The sequence below is a fragment of the Cyprinus carpio genome, chromosome B23 (assembly GCF_018340385.1).
Source record: "Cyprinus carpio isolate SPL01 chromosome B23, ASM1834038v1, whole genome shotgun sequence".
Lineage (NCBI taxonomy): Eukaryota > Metazoa > Chordata > Actinopteri > Cypriniformes > Cyprinidae > Cyprinus > Cyprinus carpio.
The window spans coordinates 22,682,724-22,693,055 of record NC_056619.1 but is presented as its reverse complement, the minus strand read 5'-3'; the positions used below and the strand labels follow the sequence as shown (position 1 = coordinate 22,693,055).

General features: G+C 33.1%; 1 long non-coding RNA gene across 1 annotated transcript; it reads left to right on the top strand.

Moving 5' to 3' along the window:
• Window positions 1-1,571: 1,571 nt before the first annotated feature.
• Window positions 1,572-10,065, top strand: LOC122141979. The gene is made up of 4 exons (XR_006158256.1): window positions 1,572-1,614; window positions 2,298-2,342; window positions 2,462-2,595; window positions 9,275-10,065. It is a non-coding gene; the product is annotated as an uncharacterized LOC122141979 (long non-coding RNA).
• Window positions 10,066-10,332: the final 267 nt, after the last annotated feature.

Sequence of the window (10,332 nt, the reverse complement as noted above, 5' to 3'; positions counted from 1 at the left end):
ACATTACAGCTTTTTTCTCACTCACTTTCTCTCTCTCACACACACACACACACACATATGCACACAAAGGGTGATAAACCACGGTCGCTGACCGCCACAGTGCACAAAAACGTCAAATTATGAGAAATAATGAAAAGGCATCAATATGAATTCAGCGGAGACTCGTTTCATTCTGTTTTAGACAGCGCTTTTCAGCCTGTAATTTTCTGTAAATGTTAACATGGTCAGTGCTACCTATTGATTCTATTATTTTTGACCTTGCGTTAGTGTCGGCTAATCTCGCATGCCATAAAATTTCATTTTGTTGTGAAAAATACACTTAGGCCCTCAGGGTGAGTTAGACACAGGCCGCGGCACCCTTGGGATTCATAAGTGCACACGCGGGTAAACAAACCATACAGCTAATGCTTCTTACACCACTGAGCAGCACTGCAGGTTACATTTCCACCTAAACCCTTTATTCTCCTCTTTTCAAAGTGACTTGATGTGTCGTGTGGTCGCGGAGTCTCGTTCAAAGATAAATGCACGCTTCCTCCAAGGAGATATTGTTTTTCCCTCCCTTTCTAGTGCAAAAGGTGATGAGAGCAGTTATTAAAGAGTCGGATGTGATGCATATCTGGTTTAGCTTGCCCTCTCGCACTCTGAGGTCACATGCACGAGGGCGGCACATTTTGCCTATTGCTTTCAAAGGGTAAATAAAGGTTTTTTTGTGCTTGTTGGAAACAGCTTACATTGCAGGAGTCACGCTGGAAGGCCATATATAGGTTCAGAATATAATAAAAGCAGGGGTTGATGTCTTTTATGTGGCCTGCATTTATCTTTATGTGACGTTTTGTCAAATAAATTTTACGGTATAGAGTAAACACATGGTAAAAGTGTAGTTTTGTTAGAGTTTGCTTTTTCAAAGTATTTGATTCTAATTCTAATAACAACAGCTAAAATTCAACTATCAAACATTAGCATTTTTAAATAATATGTAATATTTATTTTGTAATATTTCTTTTTGCATGCTATTTTTTTGAAGTCTGTCAAAAAATTCAATTGTAAATTTTATTAAATAATTCTATAATTCTAATCAGTACTTTATCTCACTATATTATGACCTACTGTCAATATGACAAAAAGTAAACTTTTTTTGGAGAACTTTTATTTTGACATGCTGGATTAAAATACAAATGTAGAATATGTTTCATATTTTTTCATGTTTGCACTAACCTACTTGACGTAGAAAACACAAAATCATCACTTCTTCATTTGTCACAATATTTTTTAGTTAAGCTCACCAATTTCAAAGAGGGATATAAACATAAGTTTTCTATTATTATAATATCACAATTAAGTGAACTTAATCTTTAATATTTTCACTACTTTGTTTTTAGATGCTGCTATTTTTTTTTTTTTTTTTTTTTACATTTTTACATTTATTACATTTTTATTTATTGACTTTTTTTTTATGAATGTCAGTTCAACAAATTTGCTAGTATTTTCTCCAGTATCACTTCCTATCCTATCAATCTCATGTAGTATCCCTTTAAAAACAAAAGGCATTTCTTTAATGACATCCTCCTACAGGAAGTGACATCATTTTGGTGGGAAGCAAGAGCCCAAGCATCAGTAAGTGTTAGCAATGGTGACTTTAATTAGTTCTGTGATGTTTTGTCGTGTTAGTTAGTTTGTTTTAACTAAACTATCTCAAGCTGTCTGATGGTTGAAAGTTACAAATAAAGACTTCAGCTCTATATTTTCATCCTGTCATGTCAATGTGCTAATAATAAAAATAAATAAGTAATTTTTAAGTGTGTAGGCTGGAACAGAGCACATTTCTCAAAGTGTAGCATACCATTTTTATAGAAACACTGCCTCATATTACAACACAAACATATGAATTTTTTAAACAAAAATAAACAGTTTGAAAGTATTCAACTATGTTTTAGCAGAATCTGTGAAAATAAAATTGCCGTAACACTGATAACAGCACATTTTGGCATTGTAGGCCAGCCACAATGTGATCACTGCGCATTTAGGGCCAAATTTACTGGCTTCACAGAGCTGTGTTGAAGATTTTAGGACTTTATGAAGTTCAGCTGTCAATCAATGAGAGCGATAAACATCAGATATCAAACTTGCAAAACCCACGACACGCATGATTTTTACATGAGCACTACAAAAGAATTGATTTAAATCCTGTAGTGTTGTGAGAAAAATGACAGACATCGTTCATAAATGTCTAGAAATGCCAAAAAGCCACAATATGGGATTAGATACAGTAATACATTTTAATTTAATTTCTCCACCAGAACCAGCAGTGGTATGAAGTGTTCTTTGTAACGCGTGGATTTGAGGTAAGTCACAACAATTTCTATACAGGTCGACTCTGAAGTGGAGCAGAATGTCCAGGAATTAAATTTTATGTCCACAGGTTGTTTTTCTTTTACAGGTCCTCCATTTTTATCTTTTACAGGTTGTCCATTGTGTTTTGTTTGTTTATATTTCCGACTTGTGACATGTCGAAAAAATGAATCCCCAACTCAGAAGTGGGAATTTCCCAGGTACACTTGAAGGCAGGTCAAAGACGTATTTTCCATTGGGAAACTTGTAGGCATCAACTCTCCAGTGAATTGCAGTTTTTAGGGCTGTATTACAAAAATATCAACATCTCAAAATATCAAGATATCAAATTATATCTTGTATACACCAGAGCTTATAGTTAACTAAAGTAAAGCTAAGGATTCACCCTTCTTCATGTAAATGATTTGTTAGACCCCGTGCATGCATAAATGATATACGGTAGACTCAGGTGTAAACGGCATTTCCATCATTCGTTGTTTATTTGTTTTGGCTGCTTCGAAATACTCTTTTTTTCCTCACTTGAATGAATGATATGCAGTGTTGGGAAGCTTACTTTGGAAATGTAATAAGTTTCAGATTACGAGTTACCCTATTTAAAATGTAATAAAGTAGTGTAACTATAGGTGGACCACAAAACCAGCGTTAGGGTCAGTTTTTTGGCTGAGATACAACTATTTGAATATCTGGAATCTGAGGGTGTAAAAAAAAAAATCTAAATATTGAGAAAATCGCCTTTAGAGTTGTCTGAATTAAGTTCTTAGCAATGCATATTACTAATCAAAAATACATTTTTGATATATTTACAGTAGGAAATTTAAAAAATATCTTCATTGAACATGATCTTTCCTTAATGTCCTAATGATTTTTGGCATAAAAGAAAAATCTATATTTTTGACCCATACAATGTTTTTTTTTTGCTATTGCTACAAATATACCCCAGCCACTGGTTTTGTGATCCAGGGTCACATATTAAAGCAATGTAACTGATTACATTGGATTACTTTTTGATCAGTTTTCTAGATTTCTAATGAATGTTTTCAACTGTTAACTATTTTCAAACATTTTAAGCAGGCAGGGTTAACCTTACAGTAGTACTCAACACTGATTACAGTAAGACTTTCAGAATACTTCATCACTTGAATTAAAATCATTTGAAGCACAGCCACCACAAAATTCATGCACCACAAAATGTATGATTGTTCTGAGGTTAATTACAGATATAAAGGGTTAGTTTCACCCAAAAATTAAAATTATGTCATTAAAGGGTTACTCAACCACAAAATAAAATTTTTGTCATTAATCACTTACCCCCATGTCGTTCCAAACCCGTAAAAGCTTTGTTCATCTTCAGAACACAATTTAAGATATTTTGGATGAAAACCGGTAGGCTTGAGACTGCCCCAAATAAATAACAGTGTCAAGGTCCAGGAAAGTATGAAAAGCATCGTCAGAATAGTCCATCTGCGGCGTACGCTCTTCTATGTCAGCCACGCTGCACTGTTGCGCTGTTTTCTTTCAAACCAAAGCATAAATTCACATAAAAAACATATCCTTGTGGCGCCGCCTGCGTACTGCTCAGATTTGCCAAAATGGCGCTACGCTGATTTGGAGAGACACAAAGGAGAGGAATTGTTGAATAAAGTCGTTATTTTTGTTTTCTTCGTGTACAAAAATTATTCTCGTCACTTCATAACGTTACGGTTGAATCACTGATGGCAGATGGAGTATTCTGACGATGCTTTTCATACTTTCCTGGACCTTGACAGTGTTACTTCCCGGTTTTCATCCAAAATATTATCTTTTGTGTTTGTTAGGTGGATGAAAGATTTTTTTGTGTTTTTTGGGACGTGGTGGTGGTTGGTTATTGATGAAAAAATCTGTGTTTTTTGAAAGAGAATTTTTTTTTTTACAGCCTTTTTATGCATTGTGGCCATTCATTTACTGTACATGACAAAAGCGTTTTAGGGGCCTGAAAATGCAAACTTTTGAAAATGGATTTCAAAGTGCTAGTTTTTGACAACAATACTGTTATTATATCCGAGTTAACTATAAAAACGCATTTGTGAAATCTTGGTGACGTTATGTTATGTGTATACTGTAGGCATGCTCGAGTTTCTTTACGAAGTGGCATCACCGATACTGGGCTGGCATGCATAATACAGCATTTTTAGTCATTTTCATGCATCTGTGTGAACTGGGATCATTTTGATGGCATTGTTGTCTGGATGCATATCTTTTCAAAAGCACAAAGGAAAACTTTTCCAATTGTAGTTGTATCTAAAATGAGCAAAAAGCAAAACAGTTCTTAAACACTTTGTCACAACTTCCATTGCTTTACATTCAGTTCGCTTAAATTTGTAAAACTATAGTTTATGTATTCAATTTGTGGCTACATGACTTTTTGTTGATATTTCAAACTGGGTATGTGATTTGCGTAGGACTCTATTGGGGAATTAATTGTTGAAAATCTGTTTGTTTTTTTTTTATTTTATTTTTTTTTTATAAAGGTGTGAGGATGTGTTAGTCTTTGAGGTTTTAAAAGAGTTTTTGCATGCTTTTAGCATGCTTATGTGTATTATTGCTAGTTAAAAGTTAACCTGAAATTCATTTGAGTTATGTGACATTTTCCATGCAATTTGCAAAATAATCAACATAATGAAGAGGCAGGTGTAAAAAGGATGGAGGACTGGGATTGGGAAATGCTGCCCTACAGGACTGTGTATCTCGTTGGATTTAGTTAATGTTACTTGATTAACTCGGATGTGATGTTACAGCAGCACTGATGCTGAAATGCTCACGGCTGACTGCGTGCCAAAGATCTGCTGCATGTGGGCCGCTGAAACTCTTCAACCGTTCTATCACTGGATTCACGTTTTCTGCATGTCACTTTGCTTAATAATCTCCTAACAATCCTTCAACTTGGCTGCACATTCTGGAATTCTCAAAGCATGAAAACAGCTGGCTTCCAACAGCCCGACTGTCAGGGTCTCCTTCGCTGTCCGGGATGGAAATATCAAACCAGTGAGCCGGAAGTGGACATCTCAATCTAAGTCCTTCTCACCATCCAGCACCACCCTCATCTAGCACATAATTCATGCGCTGTGAGCTTTCACTGGATGCTGTTCAACCTTTTTTTTTTTTTTGTCTTTCTGTCTCTTTCCAAACTGTTTGTGTTAAGCCAAACACATTTTTTGGACTTTATTTTGACAATTTTCAGTAATTGTAAAAAAAATGTTTTTCGTATCAACATAAGTAAATGTCAATATTTGATTTCTTTTATTTGATTATTATTATTATTATTATTATTTTAGGAAATATGTCAAATCAAATTTATTTGCATGGCTATTTTCATGATGCACATGATTTCAAAGCAGCTTTACAGATTTATGATTTTAAAGGAAAAGGACACAGCACCTGGCCAAGTATGGTATCCCATTTTTTTTTATTTGTGCTCTGAATTTCACCCACACACACCGTGAACACAACCCCGGAGCAGTGGTTTGTTATGAGCAGCAGTTGTGATTTTAATGACAAGCTGTGGTATACATTTTGTAAACATGACAAATAGTGATAAGTTTACTACACATCCTTATTTTTATTTATAACTCTTCAATTTATCATTTTGATTTGTCACTTACAATTCTGTCTTTAGATTTTCAAACTTTCTAGTTTCTTGCCTTTTTTCTTTTTGCATAATAGAATGATTGCAACTAGTCAGTATACATATATATATATATAGTATATATATTATATATATATATATATATGTATATTATATACATTTAATATATATATATATTATAAATATACTTATCAATATAGCCCTGTATTTCAATATAATATATATAATAGGATATGCTATTTATTTCTTTATTTAATTTAATGTATAAATATATATATATACTATACAGTAGCCCTGTTTATTTAAATATATTCTATGAGGTGCCAATAATATTTATATTTCCGGATATATAGGTAGATGAATTTATACAATAGCTTTAGCTATGCATTATGTACATGCTTATGGTATGATGTAGTGACTCGATTTAGACAATGGTTGCTTTGTTGTTGTATTGAGCGATTTAGAGTTTTGATGGTAAGGAGTGGTTCTGTTGCTTATGTTGGTGCTGTATTGACTCGATTTAGACAATGGTTGGTTTTGTTGTAAGCGAGAGTGATGGACTGGAGTGTTTTGTGTTGTTGATCCATTGGGGAGCAAATGATGTAATGTTATATTTCTATAAATCTGATGGAAAAAACAAACTCATCTACATATTGGATGGTCCAAGGATGAGTAAATTTTGAGCAAATTTTCATTTTGGGTGAACTATTCCTTTAACACTTGTTGTCAAAAATCTGCATAATTTAGCAAAACTGAATTGAAAACTCTCAGCAGAAAGGGATTTGAAGAAAGGTGACAGTGAGGCTCTCTATATTTCACTCATCATAAACCATGTTATTGCATCGATAGCAATAGAGAGAAGCTGTTTCATCCCAGGTGGCCCAACAAATGCGCAGGAAGTGTCTTTACACGGTGCTTAGATGCTCTACATGAGCGACATTAATGCACGCAGGCTAAATATTTCAACGTTGTAATGGAAGCATTAAAAATGTGACATTTAATTCTCAAAGTGGTCTATTGGAGCATAGATTTGCCCCATTGCTTCTAGAACGATTCACCCCATTTCCAGAACAGACCAATCTGTTTAATATGAAACCCCTTGTGCTTATATAAATTGTGTACATCCAAGGGATGCATACGCGTGCACCATATTTTCTCATATTGCCAACAGCAGATGAATGAAAACAGAGAAACAATCGCAGGGTTTGGTGAAAAGCATTCTGCTCGCCGTGCCGAATGGAATGACTGACATCCATTTAGTTGATTTGCCTCTGGCAATGAAAAAACACTTTTGAAATGAATAGCATCTCTGCAATCCCTTTCAAAATGTCCATATCTCCCATGTGCAAGATTTCATCTTTCTTTAGCTTTTCACGTTGCACCACTCGCAGTCGGCTTGCATGCAATAGGCATGGTTTTGAATTAGCTGAGACATTATTGTCATTCATATTCACATGCATTTTGATGCGAAAAATATTATTTGTAGACATTATGATATGTTTATGACAAGTCGTAGTGTACATTTTGCAAACATCACAAATAGTGATCATTTTGCTAATATATTTATTTATTTATTTATTTATTTATTTTTATATAAAAGCACAATAAGTGAGATAATTTACAGCCAGTCAGTAATTAGCACAAAATTAACACATTTATTCCAACCCTGTTATTTCTTATTTTATTTTATCTTATTGTTTAATTTTATTGTATTTAATTTTATTATTTCTGTCATCGTTTCTTTATGTTTTTATATTTGTTTATATATATATTTATTTTTGGTTTTTTTTTTTTTTTTTTTATAGGGAAATATTAAAAATTAAACTAAGACCGCATAAAATAAATGTATTTATAACCCTGTTAATCTTAAACTTCAATCCGTCTTAAACTTATATTTCCAGCACAACAAACAAGCCAGTCAGAAAATTATCACAAAATAAATTATTTCAACAGTTTTATTTTATTTTATTTTATTTTATTTTATTTTATACAGCACAATAATTTTATATTAGTCTGCTAGTCAGTACTTACCACAAAATGAATTTTTATTTTATATTTCCAGCATTTATTTCAACCCTGTTTGTTTTTATGTTCCTGTTTATTATTTTTCACTAATGGCTAATTGCACTTTTAGCCATACAGTACAGGTCAAAAGTTTGGAAACATTACTATTTTTAATGTTTTTGAAATAAGTTTCTTCTTCTGCTCATCAAGCCTGCATTTATTTGATCAAAAATACAGAAAAAAATGTAATATTGTGATATATTATTACAATTTAAAATAATTGTTTTTAAATTTATTATACTTTAAATTATCATTTATTTCTGTGATGCAAACTGAATTTTTAGGATCATTATCACATGATCCTTTAGAAATCATTCTAATATGATGATTCATTATCAAAGTTGGAAACAGTTCTGCTGCTTAATATTTTTTCAGAACATGTGATACTTTTTTTAGGATACTTTGATGAATAAAAAGTAAAAAAAAAAGAAGCTATGTTTTTAAAATATTAATATTAATATTTTGTAATAACAATATACACTACTGGTCAGTAATTTGGGGGTCAGTATTTTTTTTTTCTTTCTTTTTTTTAAATAAAATCAATACTTTTATTCAGCAAGGATGTGTTAAATTGATAAAAAGTGATAGTAAAGAAAATATTTTATTAGAATATATATTATTAGAATTTTTTTTTTTATTTTGAATAAATGCAGTTCTTTTTAAACCTTTTATTCATCAAATTTAGACAGCAGAACTGTTTCCAACACTCATAATAAATCAGAAGTTTAGAATGATTTCTAAATGATCATGTGATAGTTGGTGACACTGAAGGCTGGAGTAATGATGCTGAAAATTCAGCTTTGCATCACAGGAATACATTTTTTTTTTTTTTTAAGTATATAATAGAAAACTATTATTTTAAGTTGTAATAATATTTCACAATATTACAGTTTTTTCTGTATTTTTGATCAAATAAATGCAGGCTTGATGAGCAGAAGAGACTTCTTCCAAAAACATTAAAAATAGTAATGTTTCCAAACTTTTGACCTGTACTGTATATATTTCCTGTATTTTTATCAATATTCAATACATAATCGCTTCACAATAAGAACACTCAGAATTTTAGTTTCATTCATAATAACATGGACTTTTATCCATATACTAAGCCTCTTTTGTCCCAAGTGCTCCATTGCTCTAGCAAAATCATGGTCTTTTTTGACTCTTTTATAAGAATCACATATACTTTTTTATTTTCTCAGACTGTCACTACATTTTCCTCTTCATGTCCTATGCCTGCAGATCCAAATCAAGCTGTAATGGACAGATAGCTCTCGTGTTTCTGTGTGGGACTACAAGGTGTCTCCATGGGAGGATGAGTGTGATAAATAAATGAGCAGACGAGTTGGTCTCTGACAAGTGAAGGACACGCCGTATCGGCCACATTTTTGATAGTGATCTAATTCAACTGGCAGCCATGGATGTTGATTAAATCAGAATGTCAGACACTTGACAAGATGAGACAAAAACCGACGAGAAGCCTGTTGGAACAGCAGGAACAGTGCCATGAGAACGTCACTGAAACATGTCTGGAAAGGAAGATGCATAGGGAATTGTAGCGAGGCGCTCGATGTCGCCATCAACCCTGTGAAACCCAGGCGTAGCCCTCTGACCGGCGTTCAGAGGCTGTGTGCGTGCTTTAGCGGAAAGTACAGTTAAGAAGTACCCCTGTAATTACAGCGCGAACAAAGCTTTCTTTGAAAAAGGCAGCACAAAGGAGTATCAATGGCACATCACTTGCAATGCTGGGCGGGAACGCTGGAGACGGAGGCCTCATTCAGTAGCGCTTTGAAAAGGGTGGATGTCGGAGCAGAATAGCTATCACGCTCCAGTAAGGATGTTTTGCGATGACTTTGTCAGTGTCTCTTACACATTAAACCCGTGTTGTCTTGTGTTCAGTGCAAAATACCTTGTGTTTGTCATTTTGAGATGGCGGTTTCATAATTTGATGCAATCACGACTAGATTTTAATCTAGATCTATAAATAGACTAGATCTGTAAAATTATTTAGTATTTTCTTTTATTTTATTTTATCAAGTAAGTCATAAGCACAAAATATAAAAATTTTTTTTTTTTGTTTTTTGTTGGTAGTGTTTTTCAACTTTGTGTTTCTCATTTTGAGCTGTCAGTTTTATAATTTGATGTACTCATGACTAGATCACCAATAAAAATATTCAGGAAATGCAGTGATTTCTTTAAAATGTCAAGCTGAATATTTATAAAAAACCTTGGCATTGCAAATGAATCGTGATTAAATTTTCAAAAATAAAAGTCATCAGAACTAAATGTCAGCTATTTCA